Source organism: Brachycentrus maculatus, unplaced genomic scaffold (genome assembly GCF_059751285.1).
Source record: "Brachycentrus maculatus isolate JH-2025_06_01 unplaced genomic scaffold, ASM5975128v1 h1tg000159l, whole genome shotgun sequence".
NCBI classification, from domain to species: domain Eukaryota; kingdom Metazoa; phylum Arthropoda; class Insecta; order Trichoptera; family Brachycentridae; genus Brachycentrus; species Brachycentrus maculatus.
The window spans coordinates 106,614-133,370 of NW_028280912.1; the positions used below are offsets into that span (position 1 = coordinate 106,614).

Consider the following 26,757-nt stretch of genomic DNA (forward strand, 5'->3'; position numbering starts at 1 on the left):
CAGTGAATTTCGCGATTCGTACGTTTGTCGAAAATTCGTAAAATATACGATTGCCGTGTGTATCATAGGGTCCGTCCAATAAAATGTAAAATGGCGTTAATTTTTTCATTGGCGATATAGGTATAATGTAATATTTATTGAATAATTTATTTAACAAGGCATCGAACCCCTAAGATCCCATAATAATAAAAAATAATAACTCTTTTTTATTATTAATTGCTTTAAAAATACATTTTACGGATATAAAAATGAATCATTGTTACACATTACTTTCTTTTTACTGAAATTAAAATAAGTAGACTGTTAATTTTACTAGGGTTTAGTTAGGTCAGGTGAGGTTACGTGTGTCTATAGGGTGAAAAGTAGAAGATAAAGGACTTTTTACTCACGGCTACCACCTCAATATCAACTAAGTTAGGAGGATCAAAAGGATAATAGGGGTTGAATATTCGACACGCCATTATGAATAATAATAGACTGCCAATTTTCCGATTTTCCATACGATTATTTTGATCTATCTGATCCCATGTCAGACATTTTCATCGTAAGTATTATCCTATTACATAGATTCTAATTATTAATTCTATTAAAACATATTAGACTGCATTATTCACCCTACGTATGATATATCATTATTACAGGTTATATTATGTACACTGCTGACAATTCGTCGGCAGTTCTCGTCAGAACTTCGGGACGCGGATCTGACTTGGGAGGATGCAAGGGAGCTGGCAGCCGACAGAAAATCCTGGAGACAGTTTGTGGACTCCATATGCTCCACCTAGGGAGCGGATATGGTTATTATTTATTTATTTTATATTATGTATGGATTCGGCATTAACTTTGTGGAATGACTTGTTGATTATTTTTTTTTAAATTAAACACTAAAATAGTTTTATTTTTATATATCCCTAAATATTTTTTGCTCGTTAGTTTTGATTTTCACCTGTAAATGAAAACATCTGTAAGTTTTCGAAACTAGTCGTGTATAATAAATATAAAACTTACTTAGTGGTTTATGACAAGTGTTTATTTTTTTAAATATTACAGGTTGTATTCTCAACTCGACATGAAACATATCGCTCACTCCTTTCAAGAACGTCATAAATAAAAAAAACATCAATTTTCAGTTGTGCATGTTTTCGGAATGCCCAGAAAATGTACTATATCCCAGCAAAAGCGGCATATTTTTAACTTAATATTTACCCACTACAGGACAGAAAGTGTTGTTTTTTTATTTTGAAGAAAAGGTATTGTTTAATTATTTTTTTAAATATCCTGAATATTTTTGAAATGGATAAAAAACCTTCACGTTTTACGTAAAACGATCTGTTGCACAGTGAAAAGTTCAGTAAGTGGCTTGATATTTAATTTTAATACATTGTATTATATTGTTAAACTTTAAAAACGTTCTCCTGAAAAATCTATTTTTTTATTTATGACGTTCTTGAAAGGAGTGAGCGATATATGTTTTTTTTATGAAAGAGTATGGACGTCTGAGTATTTCAGGTATTTCAGGGAGTAATCTATTGATTTTGGTACCAGCATGTAAAAGAGACCAAAAACCATTACATACACACAAGCTCCAAAAATGAATGCACGGATGTTCAATTATGGGCAGAATGGTGAACGTTACACAAGTTTAAAAACTGACTACTTAAACCAGCCAAATGCCAAGTCTTTTATCTTTTTTCATTTAAAAACGATAGATGTTTCATCTGAACTTTTAAGACACCTGTAACGTCAAATTTCAACTGGGTTTTTACGTATATGTGTGTGTCTGTTATATCTTAATATTTATATGTTTTATTAAATTTTCACATGTGCATTAAAGCGGGTTTCCTGCAAGGCCCTACAATTCATCTTATTTTTTTCAACTCGACATAATATGTTTCAATCAACTCTGTAGATTTAACATGGTAGAACTATACATTGGCTTCCTTGTTCCGTCTACACTTCAATACCTCTAATGAAGGAGATAAATGGATATGAAACAGAACGTCCTTGTCACCGAGCGCTTCCGACCTTTCCCTACAAATCCCGACAGAGACAATTTATATCCACTCGTATACAATAAGATTATAATATGCACATGTTTTACCATTAATGCGTTTATTCTGGCCTTTACCTCTAGACGGCAATGAAAATTTAAATCGTTCATCTTTTTTATCTACGTAGGAGAATGAAAAATCGTGAACAGGGTCTTCTAAAGTCGATAATATTAAATTACGAAATATTGAGGTTAAGTTTTGTATGAAAGAAAGTTCTAGCATGCGCTTTACTGCTTTATATAAATTGTTGAGAATTTTAAAGATTATTTATTATATATTATTATAGCAAACGGTACTTATTATTAATAACCCGTGGTTAACCCTTCGTCTACCAAGCGGGTCCAACAGACCTTTTTTTTTTAAATTTTAAAACTAACTAACTAACTAACCATCACGCAGCTTCCCCGCAGGGGTAGGCAGAGAGAATAGAGCGCCACACCACTCTGTCCTTGCAAACAATCTTCGCCTCTTCCACATTCATTCTTATTTTTTTTTACAAAATACATATTTAAATCATACAAAGTACTTGGTAAACATACAAAACATTTCAAATATAACGTTTTTCTAATAAAGTAGATACTTGTGTTTAGAGAGGAAGTTCGTTTTACATTTATATTACAATTATATACGTAGTGTAATGGTCAGCACGCTCGGCTACCGTTCTGGAGGTCCCGGGTTCGATTCCCAGGGGGGTCAAATAAATATTAGTGATTTTTTCACTGTAATATTTATTCAATATTACCCTGGACTGGTACCTGAAGCGGAGGGCTGATCACCTTTCCTTCATGTGTAAACGATCAAGATAACACTGCGTTTATATGACGCAGTGCCCTATGCACCATTGGGGTGCGGAGAAGGGTTTTATTATTTATTATTATTATAAACGAAGTAAATTAAAAATAAAATAAAATATTCCTTGGTATGGAGTCTAGGTTGGGGTGAGTCTTATATGTCCGAAGTCAATGTTGAGCTTATTTAGACTCTTAATATAATATGTAAATCTTATGGAGATAGCAATATATAACGTACACGAGGGTGACAAGAAAGTACCATGCTTTACATAAGGGTCCACTGGACCCAGAACGGTAATTATAGTTTTTGTTTGCGGTAGACCGAGGGTTCAAGCAAAATGAATGACACATTTACACACATATTGCAAGTAAATTTAGTTTTAGTTATTATGAAAGAATAATTTTTGTTTTGCTAGTATAATCCAGTATTTATTTAAACATTTCCTTTAAATATTAATAATATAATAATAAAACCCTTATCCGCACCCCAATGGTGCATAGGGCACTGCGTCATGTAAACGCAGTGTTATCTTGATCGTTTACACATGAAAGAAAGGTGATCAACCCTCCGCTTCAGGTACCAGTCCAAAGTAATATTGAATAAATATTACAGTGAAAAAATCACTTGTATTTATTTTACCCCCCTTGGGAATCGAACCCAGGACCTCCAGAACGGTAGCCGAGCGTGCTGACCATTACACTACGGAGGCGGACATTTTTTTTTTTAAATATTAACAATATGTTAAAGTGCGTTTGGTGGCTATGCGACCCTAACGGACCCAAGTCGAACTAAGCAACACTTGTTTCGCCTAAAATGCCATAACTAGGCGAAACAATTATCACAATATTAATTTTTATGTGTTTTTTTTAACAATAAAATACAACATAGTAGACTCAAAAAATCTATGTTTGATTTAACAATTAATACATAAATTAAAATGGAGTTCTACAAGTTTAACACCAAATCAATAAATAGAGACGTCGTATTTTATGAACGCAGCCATAATTTTTCTCTATTTGTAAGTCGGTCGGAGGATAAACGTAATACGAAAATAAGTCAACGGAACGTGATGTTAGTTTAGTTTGGTAAGGGGGGGTGATATGGTGAGGGGTCGCTCTACCCCCACCCTGACCCCCACCCCTGACCCCGCTCAAGGTCCCCGGGGAAGGTCAAGGTGCCCGCTCGGCAAGTACGGCTCTGCTATTTCTAAAATAGAAACATAATTCACAATAAACTACGAGCCATTAAAAAATTCAAACGATTCTTAAACTGAGTTTTCGCTGGTCTCTGTAGGCGTTAATTAGGTCTTAGTAGGCGTTATAGGCAGTGTTTTTTGGCGAAACTTTAGGTAATCTAAATTTTTACAAAGAAAGATTTTTTTTAAGTTTTACTCAAATATAGCAAATAACGGTATTTACGAAGTATAACTTTTTTTATATTTAAACATTTGTATAACCTCTTAATGAGTTTTATTTCATTACACAGACCAATTTCGAAAACTAACAGACGTTTTCATCTACAGGTGAAAAGTAAAACTAATCAAGTTGTCATTCCACAATGTTTATGCCGAATCAATAAATAATGCAAGTAAAATTTTAATTGAAAATGGATAGATATTACTAAAAAGTGATTTTTTTTATTTTATCGAATGAATCCAAAAATGTTGGTTACCAATATTCGATAGACCATTTTTTTCAGCAACAGATATGAAAATGCCCAACGATTTTCACCACCAACGATTTTCTTCTGTTTTCAAAGAATAAATGTAATATTTTTGTATGGAATGTTTCTTTTCACAACTGTTCCCAACACTTTTTTACTATACACTCATATTTCCATCCTAACTTACTCAACATTCTCTAACACCATCAAATGTTATATTATACGAGCAATTTAACCGTCCTATACATACGAAACGTACGTATACGCGCTGTTTTTCTTTACCATACCGCACTAACCCGTATGACCTACGCGCACGAGAAAAGATATCTGTTCCAAAAATATTTAATGCGTACCGGATACACTGACAAATTTTTCTCAGGTTTCATACCTGACAATATTTTGTGACAACAAACGTTGTTTTTTTTCTTGTTTATAGATAATATGCCTGAAAATAACCCGAGAGTAGGGTGGTTAATATTGACTAGTACTACTACCTCTACTACGAGTATAAGTACATTGATACTAACTATTTGACTACCCATTACACCGCCTCACCGTAGGGGTAGGCAGAGAGAATGGAATGCTAAAGCACTCTACTCATACTAACATACCGATTATTCCGACTCCTGAACTGACTGCTTTTAAATATTTGAAATACTTGACCATGTCAAATTTTCTTCAGCCTCCCTCTGCTCTTATTTCCAACTACATTCAACTCATGAACTCTCCTCATTTTCCTCGCTCATTCATTCAACATGTTCAAATCATCTCACATTTATTAATTATATCGACAATGCTTATCTCAGAATTGCATTCTCTCCATATTTTACCATTCGAACATCTATCATACAACATTTGCCGCAGAAAAGATCGCATTTCGACACCATGCCTCACATTCATACATTAGTGTTGGTACCAGGACTTCTTTGCGCACTGTCAGTTTAAGTAAAAGATATATAATAATAGCTTTGTGGAGTCCTTATTTTACGTAATAATATTTATCCTTGAACTGATAAGAATTTATACGTTATCAAACGTAATATCCTGACGTCAATAAGTTCATTTATTTCCTTTGTATTATTATTATTTTAACTTAATATAAAGCTACTTACTTCTTTTATTTAATTTTTAATTTAATTTATTCTTTAAAATATTTACTTTACCGAGTATTTTCAGACTGATCTATACAAAAAAAAAAAAAAAAAAACATTACAATATTTAAATAAATTACGATTTTCTTTAAATTTAAATAAATTTAAAGATTAAATTAAATTTAAAGATTTAAATAAAATTCGATTTTCTGTTTACTCCAAAATCTCGTCGCGAAATAGTAAAGCTCAATTCGTTCTTAGCAAATATAAGTACATTAAGGTATCACCCAAAATTGGGTGCTTTGCCAAAAATAAACAAAAAATATAAGTACATTCAAATGAAATTGATATGGAATTTGCAAATAAAATATAAGCAAATTAAAATGAGTTACTGAGACAGATCTGTAAATTTATGTAGTTTGATTTTGTATAAAGTTTATAAAATAAAACAATTTTGTTTTAACCACATTTTTTTGTACGAATAAAAAGTGGTTAAAACAAAGTTGTTTTATTTTATAAAGTTTATAAAATGTGTCACAAAGTATCTGCGAAAACCATTCAAGAAAAGATTTTTTATGTTTGCTATATGAAATCATTATCCAGAATCAGTTTTTTATGAAATATAACCAAAAAATAAAGGATTAAAAAAAAATGTTTTGTTTAAATCATACAAAACAACACCTAGTAATGAAATAAAACTTCTAGTAATAAAAATACATTTGAAGCATCCAGTCACACGAGACAGCATCCAGTACAGAAGGGTATGCAACCCCAAGTGCCCAAACCATTGCTCCTTTTTTCTTTTCGTATTCGCTATTCCTTCTCTATTTCCTTTCCCATATAATAGTAATTTCCTCCACCTTCAGCTATCAATTGCCACATCATTATCCTTACAATCGTTATACGATATATCACCTTTATTTCATTTAATTAACGTTCAAGTTGACAGTGCAATAACCCTATGCACCATTTGGACATGGATAGGTTGTTTTTACGCAAAGTTAGTACTTCGTCTCAACGCAGGCCATTCCTAAACAGCCATACATATATTACACTTTTTTTTAAACAGTAACAATAAAAAAACTAAACAGATGATTTATCAACAATTTACAAGTTTTCAACAACAATAAAAAAAATTAAAAAATATAATTTCGTTTGACAGTTGGGCGCATGCGACCCCTGGCGGCATCATAGGACCGGTGCCAATCAGCATTAAATTTCGGAGCCGTGGATTGAAATATTACATTAAGTTATTATGAATTTGTCATGTTGCGCCCGCCCCCCCCCCCTCCCCCCTCACCTACGCCGTTGTCCCGATCAATGATAAACAGGTCGCCTTGTCCGTTAGTCCGTCCCAAGGCTAAAAATACAATTCGCCTATCGCCTAACTGACCTTCCTCCGCCCCCTCCCGAGCCGGCGGTCTTCCGAATAATGTAATCCGAAATAGCGCCTGACCTTGGCTGGGAAGAAAAACTCACACGAGCGCCATAAAGCACACGAATTAGTCACCGCGCGTTCGCACGGCGGAAGGTGCGGCGAGGCGCGGCGCGGTCCGACACGATCAGACACGATCAGACACGATCAGACGCGGCGCGACATACATGCAATACAGAACACGGACCATTCATACTTCTGAATGTAGAAAAACAGTTTGCCTTTGGTAATTCCTGCGGAGAAGATGATTGGTCCGCTGAAAAACCTACCGAGTGGTAGATCTACATCATAAAGGATTTTTAAATTTAAGCGATTCCTGTCTTCTTAACATGATATAAATATATGGGTAGCTTGATTTTCGTCTGTTATTTTTTAAAATACTTTTTACTAATTTATTAATGAACTTCAAAATAACACATTTATATAAATACAATATTATTTTCTACGCTTTAAAAGAAATTGTATTTTTTCTTTGCATATTTAATGTAAAATTTAATCGCGGCCATGTGAAGCACAGAATTTAAAATTTTGTAGTACTATGATTATGCTAACTTTAATTTATATATAAATATAGGGTCCGCCATCTAAAGTTTTTTTTTCAACTAGTGCTTATTTCGTGAATGGTAACACTTAGCTCATGTCTGATTTGACAGATAATTAGTTTTATCCTTCCGCTAAGCGAATATGGTTGTGTATACGCTTGAACAACGCTGGGAAATATTGCGACATTCGACTTACAGAAGATGCCGATTTTGCCAAAAAAATCATCTTTTCGGATGAAGCTCATTTTGATCTTGGCGGGTATGTAAACAAGCAAAATTGTCGTATTTGGGGCACAGAAAACCCGCACGCATACATTGAAAAGCCGGTACACCCAAAACGAGTCACTGTTTGGTGCGGATTTTGGTCCAGAGGCATAATTGGGCCATTTTTCTTTGAAAATGAGCAAGTGTGGCCGTTAGTCAATGGCGATCGTTATCGGGCCATGTTGAACGGATTTTTGTTCACAAAAATTGAAGAGAAGGATATTGGCAACATTTGGTTTCAACAGGACGGCGCTACGTGCCACACAGCCGAAGCTACACTCGATGTTTTGCGCCCCATTTTCAAAAAAAAAATGTATTTGGCGGACCCTATATATAAGTACTTTGTCTCTTTCAATCGGGCAAGTAAAATTTCTTGCCCGATTGCCACATATAGGGTAGAGACCAGAGCACACACAACGAAAGCCAAATCTCTTCTTCAAAAATAAATTTTGTATAATTTATAAAGCGCTATTTTCGTAAAATACTACCATAAGGGCGCTTCCTGTGTATATCTCTCCTGTCATATCTTATGAAATTACTGTAAATCTTTAAAATCAGAAAAAAACAATTTGAAACGTTAAAATTTTACAATAAAAATAAAAATTACGATACAAGATATCTCAATGTAAAACCATTAAAAATTATTCTAAATACATTTCGTCGTATTTGTCGGAACGTGCCGCGTCATGTTTGACGGTGTGCGTATGGGCTTCGATGGTACATATATCGGTCTTCAAAAACAACACGTGGTATTATATCTGGAAAACAGTATGCATAAAAAAGTTTCGCTTTACAAATCGTTAATTAAATTGCCATTTTTAATTGGGAGTCTGAACAATCAGTCACGATATTATACGAGTACAGTATAACCTACAGGTGTCCGACGTAATTATAATACTTTTATGATATCATTTATGTACAAAATATATGCGATTTATTGGTTTTGGAAGAATCCAAAATAACCTCCCAGACGAACATTTTTAATTAAATTTATTGGTTTGATATGATTGACTTTTGAAATAATATAATTTCTTAAGAATATTCCAGACTGAAGTGCTTCATAATTCAGAAGTTCGATCAAAATTCGTCACAGAAAATCCTGCCGACGTCATCCCTGCTTCTCAAATCATTGTAGTCATCGCGTATTATTATAGTTTAACCATAGGAAAATACTTTTTTTATTATATATATTTTTTTATGAGATATGTTTTTACGTGTTAGGTAATTCAATTCTTTGCAAACAGAAATCAGGGTACGGAAAGATTACGATGAATTTAAAAAGGAATTAGATGAAGAAGAAATTATATGATTTTTTACCTACTATTACCATTTGTATTTACTTAAGGTCGCAACTAAAAAAAACTTTCTAAATTTATTCGTAGATGGTGCCGAGAAGTAGCATATGAAAGAAGGTATTGATTGACAGCCATACTACTGAAATTTCAGAACTTATATTTATGCTGCATTTTTTAAAATTTGTAGCAATTTTATGTAAATATAAATGGTAATAGTAGGTAAAAAATTAATGTAATTTCCTTTTAATTTTTCTGTACCTTGACAGCCATACTACTGAAATTTCAGAACTTATATTTATGCTTCAATCATGGGTAGAATGGCGAATCACGTGTATAAAGTGATCACTTAAACTAAAATATGACAGGTTATAAGACCTATACAAATCCAGACTTCCATATCTTCTATATAATCCTTTTATATGTTGAGATATTGATAAAATTAAATCCTTTGTTGATGACGAAATATCGTTATACAATTTTATATAAGCTATTATTCAATGAACTTGAATCAACTTAATAACAATTCCAATGCCATACATTATTACGTTCTGAAAAGTAGTTACGCCGAAACAAAGTTATACAATATCTGTTGACATAATGGCACGCCGCACTATTCGCGACCAGCTGAAGATGAAGGTCAAAATATGTATAATAAAAGAATTTACGTGTTTTAAAACGTAACATAAGCACCAAGTTAGCTATTCGCCAGGTCCGAATTATTTAATTACCGGGATGTAGTCTTGTAGGATATCGAATACATAACATAGAATCGATTAAAAAATCCGAAAGTTACTGAAAACATATTTTTTTATATAAATCACTGAGACGATCATTTTAATACTCAAAAACGACTTACTAATTATGTTAGTATTAGTACACGTGTAAAGAAAGGCATTCCTTTCATTTTTGAATTTAAAATGTTCCGTCGGTAAAACAGTGTGCGACAATGAAAAACCAAGATGGCGTCGATACGTCAGTTTTGAGAGGGACTTGTTAAACTTGTAGAGAAATATAAACTGATAAAATGTAACTAATATTATCATGATCTGGTAACTTAAAAAGTAAGTTAATGCGTATTAATCAGACTTGTAGTTCGCTTAGCCCTAGTTGTACAGGGTGGCGCAAAGGGTATGAGTTTTATTATGAATATACGCATTAATGAAACGACCAAGGTCAAAAACGTGTATTTCTATTATACACTACCGGCCACGCGTTGCTGTGGCTAAGTTTGTCTAAACAAAAAAAATAGCACATTATATGCTTCTATATGTGCATGAGACGAGGGTCGTAAATGCTAATGCTATCATTATTTGTCTGCTCTTGAAAACTATTTTCACCTTATTTTGATCTCACTATTTCGACAAAGGAAAACTTGGCATGGTCAAGTATTTCAGATACTTGAAAGTGGCCAGGTTATAGGAGTCGAAATAATTGGCAGGTATGTGTGAGGAGATGCATGAATGTGGAAGAGGCGAAGATTGTTTGTAAAGACAGATTGGTGTGGCGTTCTATTCTCTCTGCCTACCCCTGCAGAAGCGGCGTGATAGTAAGCTTGTTTTTTTTTAGTTTTTGTTGTCAATTGAAAAAAGAATCTTACTTTGTTTGCTATAAATTCAATTTCATTCGAAATTCAATTTCAAAAATGCGTTTTGATGAACGCATAAATTATGTAAGTACTTACCTAGGTTAAGCGGTATGGGTACGCATATTCAAATCAAACAGGACATTTTTAATAAAATTTGAATTTGGAACAAAAACCTGACAAATAAACACAGTGAGATTCTTCGGTGTTTCTAAATGTCAAAACGGTGTAAGAAAACTGTCATAATGTGAAAATAGTTTTACGCATGTTTCTGTTCCAGTTTTTTTTACAGAAACTACCTCGGACATCCACACAATGACTCTGTAAGTTTCAATCGGTAAAATTTGAGTCTTTAGAGGATACAAATACAAACTTTTTATAGGTAGAGAAGATATAATGCAATTTTAGAATGAAAATTGTTTTTTTAAACAATATTTTCAATGGCCACCACGTTCTTCCAAACATTGTTGAAGTTGTCATAGAAGTTGTTGATCGCTCTGATTTCTTAAGTAATATCGACTTTTAAAGCCCGTGGCGTTTGAAGTCTATTTACGAAAACGCTAGCCTTCGAATAGTTGTAAAATAATAAATCAAAGCTTGTTGAATCTCATGACCTTCTCGGGAAATTAAATCACCATGTCGGGATACAAGTCGTCCAGGAAACATAGTATTTAAAGAAGTCATTTATTTAAATTCGCGTAACATAAAAATATTGACATCTCAACATGGATGAAGAAGAATTTGGCAGTCTGGATATTGAATTGTTGGGTAATATATTCAAAATGAAACACGGTCAATGGATTAAATTCTACTTTATTTACATATTTGATATGTGACGCGTTTCGTCTTATTAGGACATTATCAAACACAGTGTTTGATAATGTCCTAATAAGACGAAACGCGTCACATATCATATATATTAATAAAGTAGAATTCAATCCATTAACCGTGTTTAATTTTGGATAACCCATCAATCCAATATGGAATTCTACCAACTGTCTGCAGTTACAATAAATAAGTCTGGAAATTTACTGGGCTTACGACTTGTAATAGGCTGGTTAAATTATCACTTTATACACGTCTAATATTCACCATTCTCCTCATTATTTACAACCACACCACTTAAATTTCAGAAGTCGTGTGTATTCTTTGATTGACACCTTCTTTCACATGTGATTTCTCGGCACCATCCATGGTTAAGTAATTTTTTTATTTAGCTGAGACCTTCATGAATGTATGTAAAATTCTTCCCGAATTATTTTACATACTACAAAGCCAGATAGGTGAACTAGGAGTTGGAGACACTCTAAAAACATTGTAGTGCAGTATGGCCTGTTGCTCCATCTTACTGGAACCATTAGCCGTTATTTTAAAACAATATTTACTGTTGCAAAACTGCATTATTTTTGCAAAAAACAACTGTTTTTTACCTTGGCCGTTTCATTAGTACAGTAAAACCTCGATATAACGGACTATTGTGGGGAGGGGGTGTTTGTTAAAGCCAAAAGTCAGTTATATAAAAACAGGTTTAACAAATACATATCTATTCATATTATAAAAAAAAAACTTTTTTTTGAAAATATGAATGAATATGTATTTAAATATAAATAAACAATACAAAACACAAACAAATATGTATTTACTACTCTCCTAATATACTATTGCTCCGGTTAGTGCACTGTACGACCAGGACGGCATGCGGCATTGCTTCTCAATAATTTCTATTGCTAGACGTATGACGTAATTATCATGGCCATTAAAAATGTTTACATACATGCGGCGACACTTGAATTTAAGCGTGTACAGTAAACCCCCCTATAACGCTGAGATAGGTACCACGTTATCGGAAGGGACGTTATAGGGAGGTTAAATGTTTTAAATTGTATTTCTGTTATTTTTGTTAAATATTCTGTTGGTTTTCCAATAAATAAAAATTAAAAATTAAAATAAATAAATACAGTTCCGTTATATCGAGGTTTTACTGTAAACCCAAAATAACACTTTAAAAACCGTCATTACCTATTGGGCCACCCTGTATATAAAGTATGGATATCTCGTCATAGTACGCGTGTATTACGATTATGCGGTTGATCAAGAGTTGACCCGGGAAGTGTGCATAATACTCTTACGTCTGTGCTAGCCTTCGAGTCATGGTCAATGTGATGACATGTAGCCAAGACTAAGAAGCAGAACAGTTGAGATATGTGTCGACTCATTTTACATTCATAAAGTCTATTCACTGTCACACGTGCAAAGGTGTACAGCACAGCATCTCAAATATTAAATTATTACATATATCGCTCACTCCTTTCAACGACGTCATTTATCAAAAAACTTGATTTTTCAGGAGATCGTTTTCAACCTTTTCCACTCTGACCATTTTTTCGCATAACTGATCAGCTACTCTGATAAAAAAAAATGCGACGTTTTTCTACCACTAAAATAAATATTTTGGCTCCCTAATTTTGGGACATTCTGTCAGGCAATTCGTATGAATATGTTAATTAAGATTAACTGTATTTATCTGAAATATTTTTTTGGTAGAATATACTTGGGTGATAGAGAAATCAGTGATTAAAGTTATACCTGCGCCGGGCCAGACATTGAGGACCACGGAGCTGCCTACTAGAATCATATGGGCCAGAATGACTGGCCTACAGAGTGGTAAGAGTTAAAGTTGAAGAATATAATGAAATGTATTAAAAATAAATATCAAGCCACTTATTGAACTTTTTACTGTGCAAAAGATCTTTTTAGGTAAAACCTGAAGGTTTTTTTCTCCATTTGAAAAATATTTGGTATATTTAAAAAATAATTAAACAATACCTTTTCTTCAAAATGCAAAAACAATACTTTCTGCCATGTAGCGGGTAAATATTAAGTTTAAATATGCCGCTTTTGCTGGGATTTAGTATATTTTCTGGGCATTCCGAAAAAATGCTTAACTAAAAATTGACAATTTTTTTATATATGACGTTGTTGAAAGGAGTGAGCGATATATACCACATCCTAACAGTGCTTGAGGCCGATTATAATGTATAGAACTAACCGCACGCATTTTCTTCCGCACTGGATGATTTTTTTAGCTATACAAAGTTTTTTTTTTACTTAACGTTTAAGTGACGTCTGAAATCTATCTACGGCTTATGCAACACCGTTTATGTATTGTGTTCTAATGTATTTTAGTTCTATGGTTTGACTTGTGAGATTACATGGTGTCAAAAATCCCATAACAAACGCACCAGCATTCGTTTGAGAACAATGTTTCTGAATTGGTTCATATATATAGAACCTCCAAGAATTTGAGTAGTGTGGCTGTCAATAATGGGTAGAATTGGTGAATGTTACACGTGTGTAAAGTGATCACTTAAACCACCCTATGACGGTCGTCAGCCCCGTAAATACCCAATTTAGAAACCTTGTTCTTGAATCACTAGAACTTCACTAGACACATCTATTGGTGAGATGTAAAGAAGCTTTTTACTAAGCAGAAACTCTTATATTATACTTATACTCCATATTCTTCTTTATCTTTGATGAGATGTCAAAAAATAATATGAAAATTAACTCCTATAATTGGAGATAATCCAGATTTGTGAACAAGTATTTGGACACACTCAAAATGTTGTTTATAAAGTAGTTTCAGACGCAAAAAAATATGCGTTATGTCATTTAACGTAATTTCCCAGAAAACCGGGTCAAACATTATCATCAAAATAAATAAATAAATATATTTTAGATTGTTGTATAACTGAAATAATATGTCAAGGTCTTTTTCATAAAACGATTTAATAATAATATTGATTGCGTAATAATGTCGACGGTGATCAATTTTCTTTTTCTATTCATTTTTCTTTAAGTAGATTTTTTTTTAATTCTCCCCTCTTGAATTAGAATATCGGTATTTTAAATAACTTGACCTTTGCAATACTTCATAAAAATTCAATCTCCATTTATGGAAAAATAATGATGGTTAAAAAAAGTTTTTTTTCGAAATCGATTTTGTCATCACTTTTATAATTTTTTTCAGTTTTAATTCAAGTTTAACTTTGTAAATACTGCTGTAAATAGTGTTATTTACAAAGTAAAACTTAAATATAACATTTAAAGATTTTACCACAATGTGACATCCGAATCAATTAATGTAATTATATTATTTTTTGACATCTCATCAAAGATGAAAAAGAATATGGAAGTATGGGCATTTACGGGGCTGAAATAAAAATTTTCAGCCCCGTAAATGCCCAGATTTCCATGTTCTTTTCATCTTTGAGATGTCAAAAAATAATATGAAAATAACTCCTGTAATTGGAGATAATCCAGATTTTGTGAACAAGTATTTGGACACACTCAAATTGTTGTAATGTAATTATTTCTGTAACTGAAAAGTTTTATATTTAAATAAACCTTTTAATATATATGACATATTTCTGTAATACTTTATACTTTGATATCATACTCCGCAAATTTTCGTATATTTTGAATTTATGTTTTAATGAATTTGTCCTTACAGTTACCTCTAATATGCTTAGTACAATATATTCATTTTTTAATTGTCTCGTCTCTTGTGTAAAACGGTGTCACCTTGAAACTATTTACACTTGAGCATGAACATCACTCCAAGAATTCTGTACAATCTTTACGTAATTTAAATAACTTTTGATATTTTTGTGTAATTTACACATCGTTTGAAATACAATTTGGTAACTTAATCAAATCAGAAAGTGCACAACGGAGTCCTGGTTCCAACTCTAATGTATGGAAGTGAAACATGGAGTTGGCAAAAGAAGGATGAAAGTAGACTGAATGCAGTCGAAATGCGATCTCTCAGAAGAATGTGCGACAAAACGATGTATGATAGATGTGCGAATAGTGAAATAAGGAAGGAATGCAAAGCTGAGATAAACATTATCGATAAAATTAAGAAAGGTGTGTTGAGATGGTTTGGACATGTGGAACGAATGAGTGACGAAAGAACGGTAAAACAAATTTATGAGGCGAATGTTAGTGGGAAAAGAAGCAGAGGAAGACCGAGAAAAATATGGCACGATCAGGTATGCCAAATACTTGAAAGTGGTCAGGTTAGGAGTCGTAACAATCGGCGGGTATGTATGAGGAGATGCATGAACGTGGAAGAGGCGAAGAATGTTTGCAAGGACAGAGTGGTGTGGCGCTCTATTCTCTCTGCCTACCCCTGCGGGGAAGCGGCGTGATGGTTAGTTACTTAGTTAGTTAGTTATCAAATCAGAAATATAATACTTTAATTAAATTTGTACAGTATAAACGTAGTACATTTACCCGTATTCAGAAATCCTGTTAATATTTGTTTCATTGATCCAGCTAAAATCATCATTTATTAAATAAATTACCGTTGTCCCTAATCATATTTCCTTAAAATCAATTTAGACCTAGCCCAGATTAGCAAAACTTCCGACGACAATAAATACGAGTATAAGTTTTTACTAACTCTATATTTCTTGAATATTATCTATGCTTTCGGTCAACAGTTCATATTGTTATTAGTAAAAATATTTTATTTATTTATTAAAATGTTTTCATAAAGATCCCATTTTTTCGTAGATCTCGATCTTGAACGCTAACCCGTTCACTGGCTTACTGATTCTAAGATTCATTGATATAATGACTCTCATTTGTGGGTTGATGGACTCACTGATATTATTGGATCATTGATTCAAACCAAATTTTTCGTCAAAACTTATCAGCTGTCGTCGATAAATTGTTTCATAAATTGATTCAGCAGTCACTTTGAGGTAATATTTATCCATATTTTGTATATTAAATGCATCGTAAACTTCGTTTGGTTATATAAAACTCTCCTTATCATTCATCGTTCACTTTGTGTAAAGTGACACAAAGTGAACGACGAATGAGGAATAAGGAGAGCGTTATATCCATACATTTTTAATTAAGGTTTTACTTACTAAATTTAGACTTAGTTTCACAAATAGTGTTAGAAAATGATGCGGAATGCATCGAAACACGTAACACAATAGATTTTACGAAAAAAGGGGGTTTAATTACGTAAAACTTAAATAAACATTGGATAAGCCTTTTGATTAAGAAAAATAGATTATCTTCCCTCACCGGCGTCTTTGAATTATCCGCCGAAAGATTCGCCGTTTAATTGATCCGGTCTTAGTGAACGAATCATTAAAGTGCGGATCTTCTAAATGACCGGGTCTTATCCACCTCTAAGGCCGACGAGCTTGTCCCTGCTAGATCGCGACCCGATACACTTATCTATGTCTCCTATTATCGAGTTACAGATGTACCTACCGCTCCGCCCACGAGACCACGTTACCGCACATACGTCACTTGTAACCGGAAAATATTTCCCTGAAATTGGCGGCAGGAACCTTGAACCCGCGTTACGCAAATTCGGCGATCATGTCGTTGGCATTGAGCGCTACCGTACCTACCCATTGTAAACGCGAGGGGTGGATGAAGTATTTAAAAAAGTTTTTTTTTTAAAACCTCTACCAAAATTTCAGGAGTTTTTTTTAAGGAATAACCCCCAAAGCCTTTATTAGAGGCTTGTCTGCAGGTAAGATAGTAAGGATAGGGAAGTTAAATATGAAAAATACATCACAAATACCCAGTAATAATAATAATAATAATACCATTATCCGCACCCCAATGGTGCATAGAGCACTGCGTCATTTAAACGCAGTGTTATCTTGATCGTTTTACACATGAAGGAAAGGTGATCAGCTCTCCGCTTCAGGTAATATTGAATAAATATTACAGTGAAAAAATCATTTGTATTTATTTTACCCCCCTTGGGAATCGAACCCAGGACCTCAAGAACGGTAGCCGAGCGTGCTGACCATTACACTACGGAGGCGGACAAATACCCAGACCAGTTGGAAATAAATCTGTTTTTCAATTTACTGTGCGATTGGTGGAAATTAAAACCTAAACGCCAATTTCGCAGTCGAAAGTCTACCCAACTACGCCACGGTGCCTGTCTATGTATATTTTTGTATTTTCAGACGTATTTTCGTAATATGTTTCGTATAAAACTAGTGTTTTTTATTATTATTTGAAGGAAAAGATAACATTATGACAAAATATTTTCGTATGTAAAAATTTCTTCGCAGGAAAATGTATATTTCTTGAATTTATTTCGCGCGAATCGAACCCGTGACGCCAGTTTCGCAGTCGAGCGTCTACCCGACTACGCCACGGCGCCTGTCGTATAATTTGAACGTTTTATCAAATTACTTGAGATATTTCGCAATAAAAGTGTTAAATTCCCTAAATTTATGTTTTACCTTAGTGTCTATATGAGCATATCTACGTGGTTCGACTCTGCTCTAAAATGAACCATCTACATATAGTATGGTTACATCTAGCCAATAATAACGGTGCGCGTTTGTGTCTGTGGATATTAGCCACATCACTTATGTGTGTATTATATCGTTACATCAGCCGAAATGTGTCTGTGACCTTGTCCCGAGTTTTGCCTTATTGACTTTATTGGATTGTTATCTGTTTTGCGTGTTAGACTTATTGTACCAAAGCAGTGTGGGTGATACAACCATTCGTGTGTGCGAAAACCAGTCATGTCATATAGAGGGCTTACACAAGTTCTAACAAATAAAGGAATAATAGAAACTATTACTAATGGAGGGGAAAGAGGGCATTCGGAGTAGCATATCCTTTGTCATAATATGACATGAATTAAATTATATATATATATATATATATATATATATATATATATATATATATATATATAAAAATATATATATATATATATATATATATATATATATATATATATATATATATATATATATATATATATATATATATTGGTTTGCAATAGAAGCAAAAGAAGACCGAGGAAAACTTGGCATGTATTTTAAGTATTTCAAATACTAGTACGTGGAATAATCGGTGGGATTGTATGAGGAGATGCAAGAATGCGGAAGAGGCAAATAATGTTTGCAAAGACAGATTGGCATGGCGTTTTGTTCTCTCTGCCTACCCCTGCGTAAGCGGCGTGATAGTCGTTTTTTTATATAGAAATTGAACCTAGGACCTCAAGCATGGTAGCCGTAGGTACTTACTACATAAAAAATGTTAATTGAATACCTGCCACTCCAAAAAGGTTGTCAATCCATCTGGGAAATGATTCCTTGTGAACTGCCGTAACTCCAAAAATGTTGGGAAGTGTGGTTGTCAATCATGGGTAGAATGGTGAATGTTGCACGTGTGTTAAGTGATCACTTTTCCAGTCTATGATAGGTCATAAGCCCTGTAAATACCCAGACTTCTTTAATGTTCTTCATCAATGTTAAGATGTCAAAGAAATGTAAAAAGAATTTATTCATTATTCATACCTTCAATCCAATGGCGATGATATCTACACTTGTAGAAGAATATTGTACATATCGTATATTGTGTTAGTTATGAATTTGACACCCCTCGTACATATAACGCTCACTCCTTTCAAGAACGTCATAAATCAAAAATCGACAATTTTAAGTTGTGCATACCTTCGGAATGCCCAGAAAATGTACTATATCAAAGCAAAAGTGGCATAATATTAACTTAATATTTACCCGCTACAGGGCAGAGAGTGTTGTTTTTGTATTTTGAAGAATAGGTATTGTTTAATTTTTTTTTGAAATATACTAAATATTTTTCAAATGGAGAAAAAACCTTCAGGTTTTACCTAAAAAGATCTGTTGCACAGTAAAAAGTTCAATAAGTGGCTTGATATTTATTTTTAATTCATTGTATTTTATTTTAAAACTTTAAAAACGTTCTCCTGAAAAATCCAGTTTTTTGATTTATGACGTTCTTGAAAGGAGTTGGCGATATATCAACCCTGTAGTACCGTATTTTTAAGGGAATATCACTTGATATCATGTTATCATGACTTTAATAACTTGATGTATGGATAACTCAATATTTTGATCACTTAATATTTTAATTGGTTAATAATTATTCGAAATGAAAATTCAGTACAGTTTATAAATTACTACGACAGTCTTAACACTTAAAAGAATAGTAATCAACTCTTAAACGTTTGGGTATTACACATATTTTATAATCTTTATTGCACCATAAATTCATTAAATAATGAAATTCAACATAATTTTGACACATGGTAACTCGATTCAAAACTGACAATTTCAAAACGTAGTTCAGCGATCATATTGCATGGTAACAACGTAACAACCCGTAGACATACATACATATACGAGTATCAACGTATAAACGTGAAAGGGGTCGATATTTAAAATAAAACAAATACCAGACATCTGTATTCTGACACGTGTTTCGATGGATTCCGCATCATTATCAAATACGTAATGCATCGAAACACGTGTCACAATAGTGTCAAAATAAAAGTATTTTCCAAGTAAAACTTAAATTGAAAATGTCTAGATATTATTATGCCGAATTAATGAATGAAATTATTTATTATTCTTATTTATCTATATTAAAATATCAATATGAAAATATATGACTCATTGTTGGACATAACCCCGATTTGTGAACAAAGATTTGGACACACTCAGAATATTGTGATTAAAATAACTGATCAAAATATGAGTTAAATAAAAAAATCATGTTTTCAAAGCGTCTCTTAGCATGTAAAATAATTAGGGAAGAATCTGACATACATTTCGTCTCTACTAAATACAATAATAATAATTTTTAAAAAACTTACTCAAACCAACCGTAGATGGTGCCGAGAGCTCGCATGTAAAAGGAGGTGTCAATCAAATGAAATATATGTGTTTACAACTTCCGTAATGTGAGTAGTGTGGTGGTCAATCATGGGTAGAATGGTAAATGTTACACGAGTATAAAGTGATCACTTAAACCAGTCTGTAACAGGTTGTAAGCCCTGTTAATATTTATTATTATTAAACCCTTATCCGCACCCCAATGGTGCATAGGGCACTGCATCGTATAAACACAGTGTTATCTTGACCGTTAACATATGAAGGAAAGGTGGTCAGCCCTTCGCTTCAGGTACCAGTCCAGGGTAATATTGAATAAATATTACAGTGAAAAAAACAGTTATATTTTATTTTATTTTATTTCATCCCTCCCTGGGAATCGAACCTGGGACCTCCAGAACGGTAGCCGAGCGTGCTGACCATTTCACTGCGGAGGCGGACAAATACTTAGACTTCCATAATCTCCTTGATCTATGTTAAAATATAAATATTTTTAAAAAATACCTCCTTAGATTCAAACTGAAATTTGTAAACGAAGATTAGGACAGCCAAAATATTGAATAGTACAAATGTATTCAGAAAACAGTATCTCTATAAATTGTCTCAAAAAAACGAAACAAATACCTAGACAGTTTGAGTTTTTCCTACCTACACTTATTACGCGTAATTTGAAACGTATGTTTTTTTAATTGAGCAACACTGTTTGGTCGCTAAAAATACGCAGAGATATTCTAGAACATTCTACGCTACTGCGCGTCAAAGGCGTGTTTTTTCCGCTTCTGTTTTTCACATTTTCATTAGCAAGGTCAGTTTTTTTTATGAAAATGTTCAACACGCTTGGGAATACCAATTTAGTTCGTTAATTCCCGAATGTGCTTATGAGTTTTTCTTTGCACGTGGATTGTGAACACCAAGTAATAATTATACTATGTATTTCATTAAACTTCATTGTGATTTTTATGTTGAAATTTTTAGAAATTAAATAACATTTTCACAATTAATTTTGTTTGCCACTCAGTCCAGAATATTAATTAGGTAATTCCGGAAATACCTTTTAATAACAAAAATTTTATGCATTAAAAAAATGCTACTAGTCTAATACAATATATTATACAGGCAGTAATTACTATGTAGTATAATGTACCAATAAATATTATCAATATTTACAGGATAAGTGGTAAGTCTTTTTTTTAATAACGAAAATATTAGTAATTTTAAAATAAAACCGCTCACCAAGATTTTTGTCTACCAGTTTCGAGACGTACCCGTCTCTTCGTCAGGACAATCGCTAAACCAGCATGCAAATAATGCTACACGTCACTTCTATAGCACTATTCTCAGTTACTACTACACAAAATATAAATCACATGCATTTTGGTCGACCTAAGGACCAACATACATTTGTCCTTACTGGAAGTGACCTTAATGAATATTTATAAATATATAAGTATATATATATATATATATATATATATATATATATATATATATATATATATATATATATATATATATATATATATATATATATATATATATATATATATCTATCTATATATATATATTTATGTATATATATATATATATATATATATGTATATATATATATATATAATATTTTTTTATTTTTTTTATTTTTATTTATTTATTTATATATATAGCTTTTTAATTATTCTTTTATTTGACCAGTGAACGGGTTTCGTCGTTAATGACATCATAATTCTTTTGATATCGATAACCATGGTTGTTGTTTTATTATATAAAATGCAGTTCCATTATATATTTCAGCACAAAACTATGTATTTACAAATATACGTATATACAAACACAAACACATATGTGGTACATTTTCATAAGTACTTGGTAATATATTTGCGTCTAAAACGTAAAAAATAGTTGACATAATATTTTTTCAATATTGACCTTGTAGGTCAAATGTCATATAGCAAGGTTGTATTTTCGAAAAAAATAACATTTTACTGAAGATATTAGGCGACATACCTATTCGCTGTTATTGTCGAACGTATTTTTCTGGAATAGTCGAATATTGATTTGAACTAAAACAAAATAACAAGAGATACGAGCAAATAACAAAATCTTTATTTTGTTAAGGTCACTTTATTGTCATTGTGAATGTTGAATTTTTTAGCCATTACGTATTTAGAAGATGACGAAATAGCCTGTTATTAGAATTAAACAATATACATATATCGTATATCGGTACAAGGGTTACCAGATTCCTAGAGATTTGATTACAGGATTTTTGATAAATGATAAAAGTAATTAAAAAAATAAGTCATAAATAACTGCAGTAGAACCTCTCATAACGAACACAATTCGTTCCAGAATCTTACTCGTTAAGCGAAACATTTTTGTTGTTTTGACTGGGGCGGAAGTCCCGGCTCATGAGTGAATGTCGTGCAAAATGTCACTCGTTAAGAGAGAAATTTTTTTACAATTTTTTTGCTCGCTATGCGAATTATTCATTATGAGAGGTTTTAATGTACAGTGATTTACTAGCGCTATGCTTTCATTTTCATCAGTGTATAACCAGGAAAACATGACAATCGCCATAGATCTTCCTCGAAAGACATCTAGAGGAAGACCAAAAATTGCATGGATGCTGCAGAAAGATAGCATGATTCGAAGGCATGGCCTAGGTGACGTTGTATATGATAGAAGGACCTACAATCTGAGGATGAGGAAAGCTGACACCAATAGTCTACAAATACGATACGTTGGGATGGAGCCAGGAAGAAGAAGAAGAAGTGTATAGGTCGGAAGTCAATAATTTCTTTGAGATCCATTATTGGCACATCCGTCTTGCCAGATACTAGAATCGTATCTTTATTTATTTTGCATTTTTTTATCAACTCTGTATGCATTTTTTACGATTTTAATAATAATTTTAAAGTGTTGCTTTTAAATCTAGCTTCACTTGCTACCTACAATCGCCTCTAATAAAACCTCATAAGAAACCTTTTCGCTTCTTGATATAGCTTATTCAATTTCACACTTATTTAGCCAATTCTAGGGCTACCAATTATGAGTACAATAAGACCTCGCTTAACGCGGGGGTAATCTTACAATAAATTTCAGCGTTAAACAAGTTCATCTAAACACATACTTATATCTTAACACGTACTCGCATGCGAGTATGAAAACATCGAAATCGCGAGTAATTTCTGGGAACACTATTACGGCATGCGATTTCAATACTATGGCGTAATACATAAACAGCGTTAAGCGGGGTTTTTTAATACACGCATGAAGGGAATTTATGAAATGGAAACTGAAGAGTTCTTTTGGTGTATTATGTCGCCGTTTTCAAACCTATAAGCTTATATTAAGCTCGGTCCAATCAGCTCCGAGCAGACTTTATGTAGATTATTTGGAATGTCAAGGAAATTCAATACATACAGATTTCTTCCATTATTATTTCCGTCTAAATATTTCGGTCGATCGCCTCTGTATTAGTAACGTGAGATAAGAATCTCGAGAATCAAACGACGGAAAATAGCTCCGGGGCGCAGAAGTGGGCAGAGGTGTGGAGTAGGGGAGCAACTCGTATAGTCGTTGATCGGTATTTCCGTCTCGCGCGCACACGGCGTCCTTGCCCTTGACTCGGCGCGGGAAAACATACGTCACTAGAGCGTCTCCGCGCGGCCGCGGGATGGCGCGTCTGCCGGCCATATTGTTAAGAGAAACTTTTTAAAAATTAACCTGGGTCTGACGAAAAATTAAAACGCTTCTCCTTTTCCGAATTCAACCGTCAGTTGAAAGAAAAGAGTAGGAAAAACTTTTATAATCTCTTATACGCCATAGAAATGCTACGCACTTGCGCCGTATTTACTGTAATTTAATACGTAGCGTAGGGAAACAGGAGACGCTTGCTTATTATAATGTATATTAGCTGAATACGTTTAAGTATTTGTTATTCAACAATTTCAGCTATAGAAAGTACAGCTTGCTAGGAAAAGAAAACTGAAAAAATGTTAAATTGACAATTGTTTAAAGGATTTAGAAGTTAAAATTAAACACGAACAAAGGCCAGTCTACAATTAGATCAGACACTACAATCGACGCAGTATTCTCTCGTTATTTGGAAAATTCACAGACAAATTATTTGAAAGAAGATACTTCAGCTACCATCAACCCCTATTTTTCCCTAGAGCCGAATTAATAGAAATTGATAAATTAAAGCAATATTTCAATTAATTAAGAGAGATTATGTGCAATTTACTTTTTTTTATACTGTTGAAAAAATTTCCACTTTTAATTTATACGTATTTCATCATATACAATTGCAATTTACAAATTACCATAATGTGCTTTCACTAAGTTTTCCCGTACCGAGGGCACACTTCACAATACATATTTATTTATAAAATTTTAATGAAAGAAAATTGTTCATGCAATCAAATATACGTACGAAATGGCCGAATGATGCGATCTATTTCAGATCTACCCACTTCCATTATGAACAAATCTAGAATCAGATTTATCTGAATAGCTCTTTTACATTTAGTTTCTGTTTTTAACGACTTAATAGATAGTGGGAACAGGTTGTACTACTTTATAACTGACAATTATTTGACCGCGAAATATTTAGCATTTTTAGCCATCGCTTTATTTTTAGATGAATTTGTTTTTACATTCAATTTTCAATACTTAACTATGCAGGATGGCTGATAGTACAGCTTGAATTTTCTTCAAATTCGCAAACAATCCCCGCCGCCGTCCTCCGTCCGCCCCCCCCCCGCCGCGCCCGCCGGCAGCGTGAGCCGGCACCGCGTGCCGTGTACCCTCGCGGAAGTGACCTCTCGCGCCAATAGAGGATGTTTTCGCGCTCGGCACTTGTTACTGAGTTCACGGCGAAGGATGAATGTTGCCAGTGGAAACCAAATAAGTCGGTACTCGACTATACAGCTACAGATTACATATATGCATACATAAAAATATTTTAAATATTGTTATGTATGGATATGTAATTTGCATATCTCGCTCACTCCTTTCAACGTCATATATCAAAATGCTTGATTTTTCGGAGATCGTTTTTAAAGTTTAAAAATGTATTAAAAATAAATATTAAGCCACTTATTGAACTTTTTACTGTGCAACAGATCTTTTTAGGTAAAACCTGAATGTTTTTTCTCCATTTGAAAAATATTTAGTTTATTTAAAAAAAAACAATACCTTTTCTTCAAAATGTAAAAACAACACTTTCTGCCCTGTAGCGGCTAAATATTAAGTTAAAAATATGCCACTTTTGCTGGGATATAGGACATTTACTGGGCATTACAAATACATGCACAATTGAAAATTGACGATTTTGATATATGACGTTGTTGAAAGGAGTGAGCTATAATCATATATCTGCATATATCTGAGCATCGATTCCATACGGATATTCACATTTTAACTTTGTACTGTAGATAACTGTTTAATTATAATAAAAATATATTTTCCTGAGTTGACTAATGGTACAATATTTAATCAGGCGTATTTTGTTTACAATTACATGGTATAAAAAAATTAAAAATAACAAAACATAATAGAAATATCGTAAATAAAATATTAAATAATAAATACAGGGTAATTCTGGAAAAATCTTGTAAAACGATTAAATAATTCGAAAACAATCTTTCACGGAAGTCTCTGCTAAGAAACTCAACTATAGATGGTACTGAGGACTCACATTTGAAAGAAAGTGTAAATTAAAGAATACATGTAGATATATGGTATACGACTTCCGAAATTTGAGTAGTTTGGTGTTCAATCATAAATAGAATGGCGAATGTTACATGTGAATAAAGTGATCACTTAAACCAGCCTATGACAAATCGTAAACGTCAATACCCAGACTTCCATATTCTTCTTCATCTTTGTTAAGATGTCAATATAAATATTATTTACTCCAATCGTATATCCAAGGACACCTCCCCTACATGTAATTTGAGGTTAAGATAACATCGTGTCGATTAGATGCGGTGCCTTATGCACCATTACGTGGATATAGTGATGCAGACCCTTACAAAACACCCAGCGTTTTCATTCCCTTTATTTTTATTTCAAAAATTTAACAGAGGCATCTATCGACGTATACTCGAAGCTACGTACAAATTGACATTTTGTTTTTAATATTGAACGCAAATAACAGATGGCGGTAATATTCCTATCTTAAAAAACCAAGTAAACAATTACTACTTGTATTTCGTGATTATTACTTATTGTTCAATGCATCCACACACAAATTAAAAGAGATATATGTTTACACAATTGCCTTTGAAATTTGATAGCTCCACGGCTGTTGTCATT

General features: G+C 33.0%; 1 long non-coding RNA gene across 1 annotated transcript; it reads right to left on the minus strand.

Annotated features, from left to right (window-relative positions):
- Positions 1–329: 329 nt before the first annotated feature.
- LOC148308501 (uncharacterized) lies at positions 330–25,282 on the minus strand. Its single transcript, XR_015837677.1, has 3 exons — positions 25,116–25,282; positions 18,836–18,998; positions 330–781 (listed from the first exon to the last, which is right to left on the minus strand). It is a non-coding gene; the product is annotated as an uncharacterized LOC148308501 (long non-coding RNA).
- Positions 25,283–26,757: the final 1,475 nt, after the last annotated feature.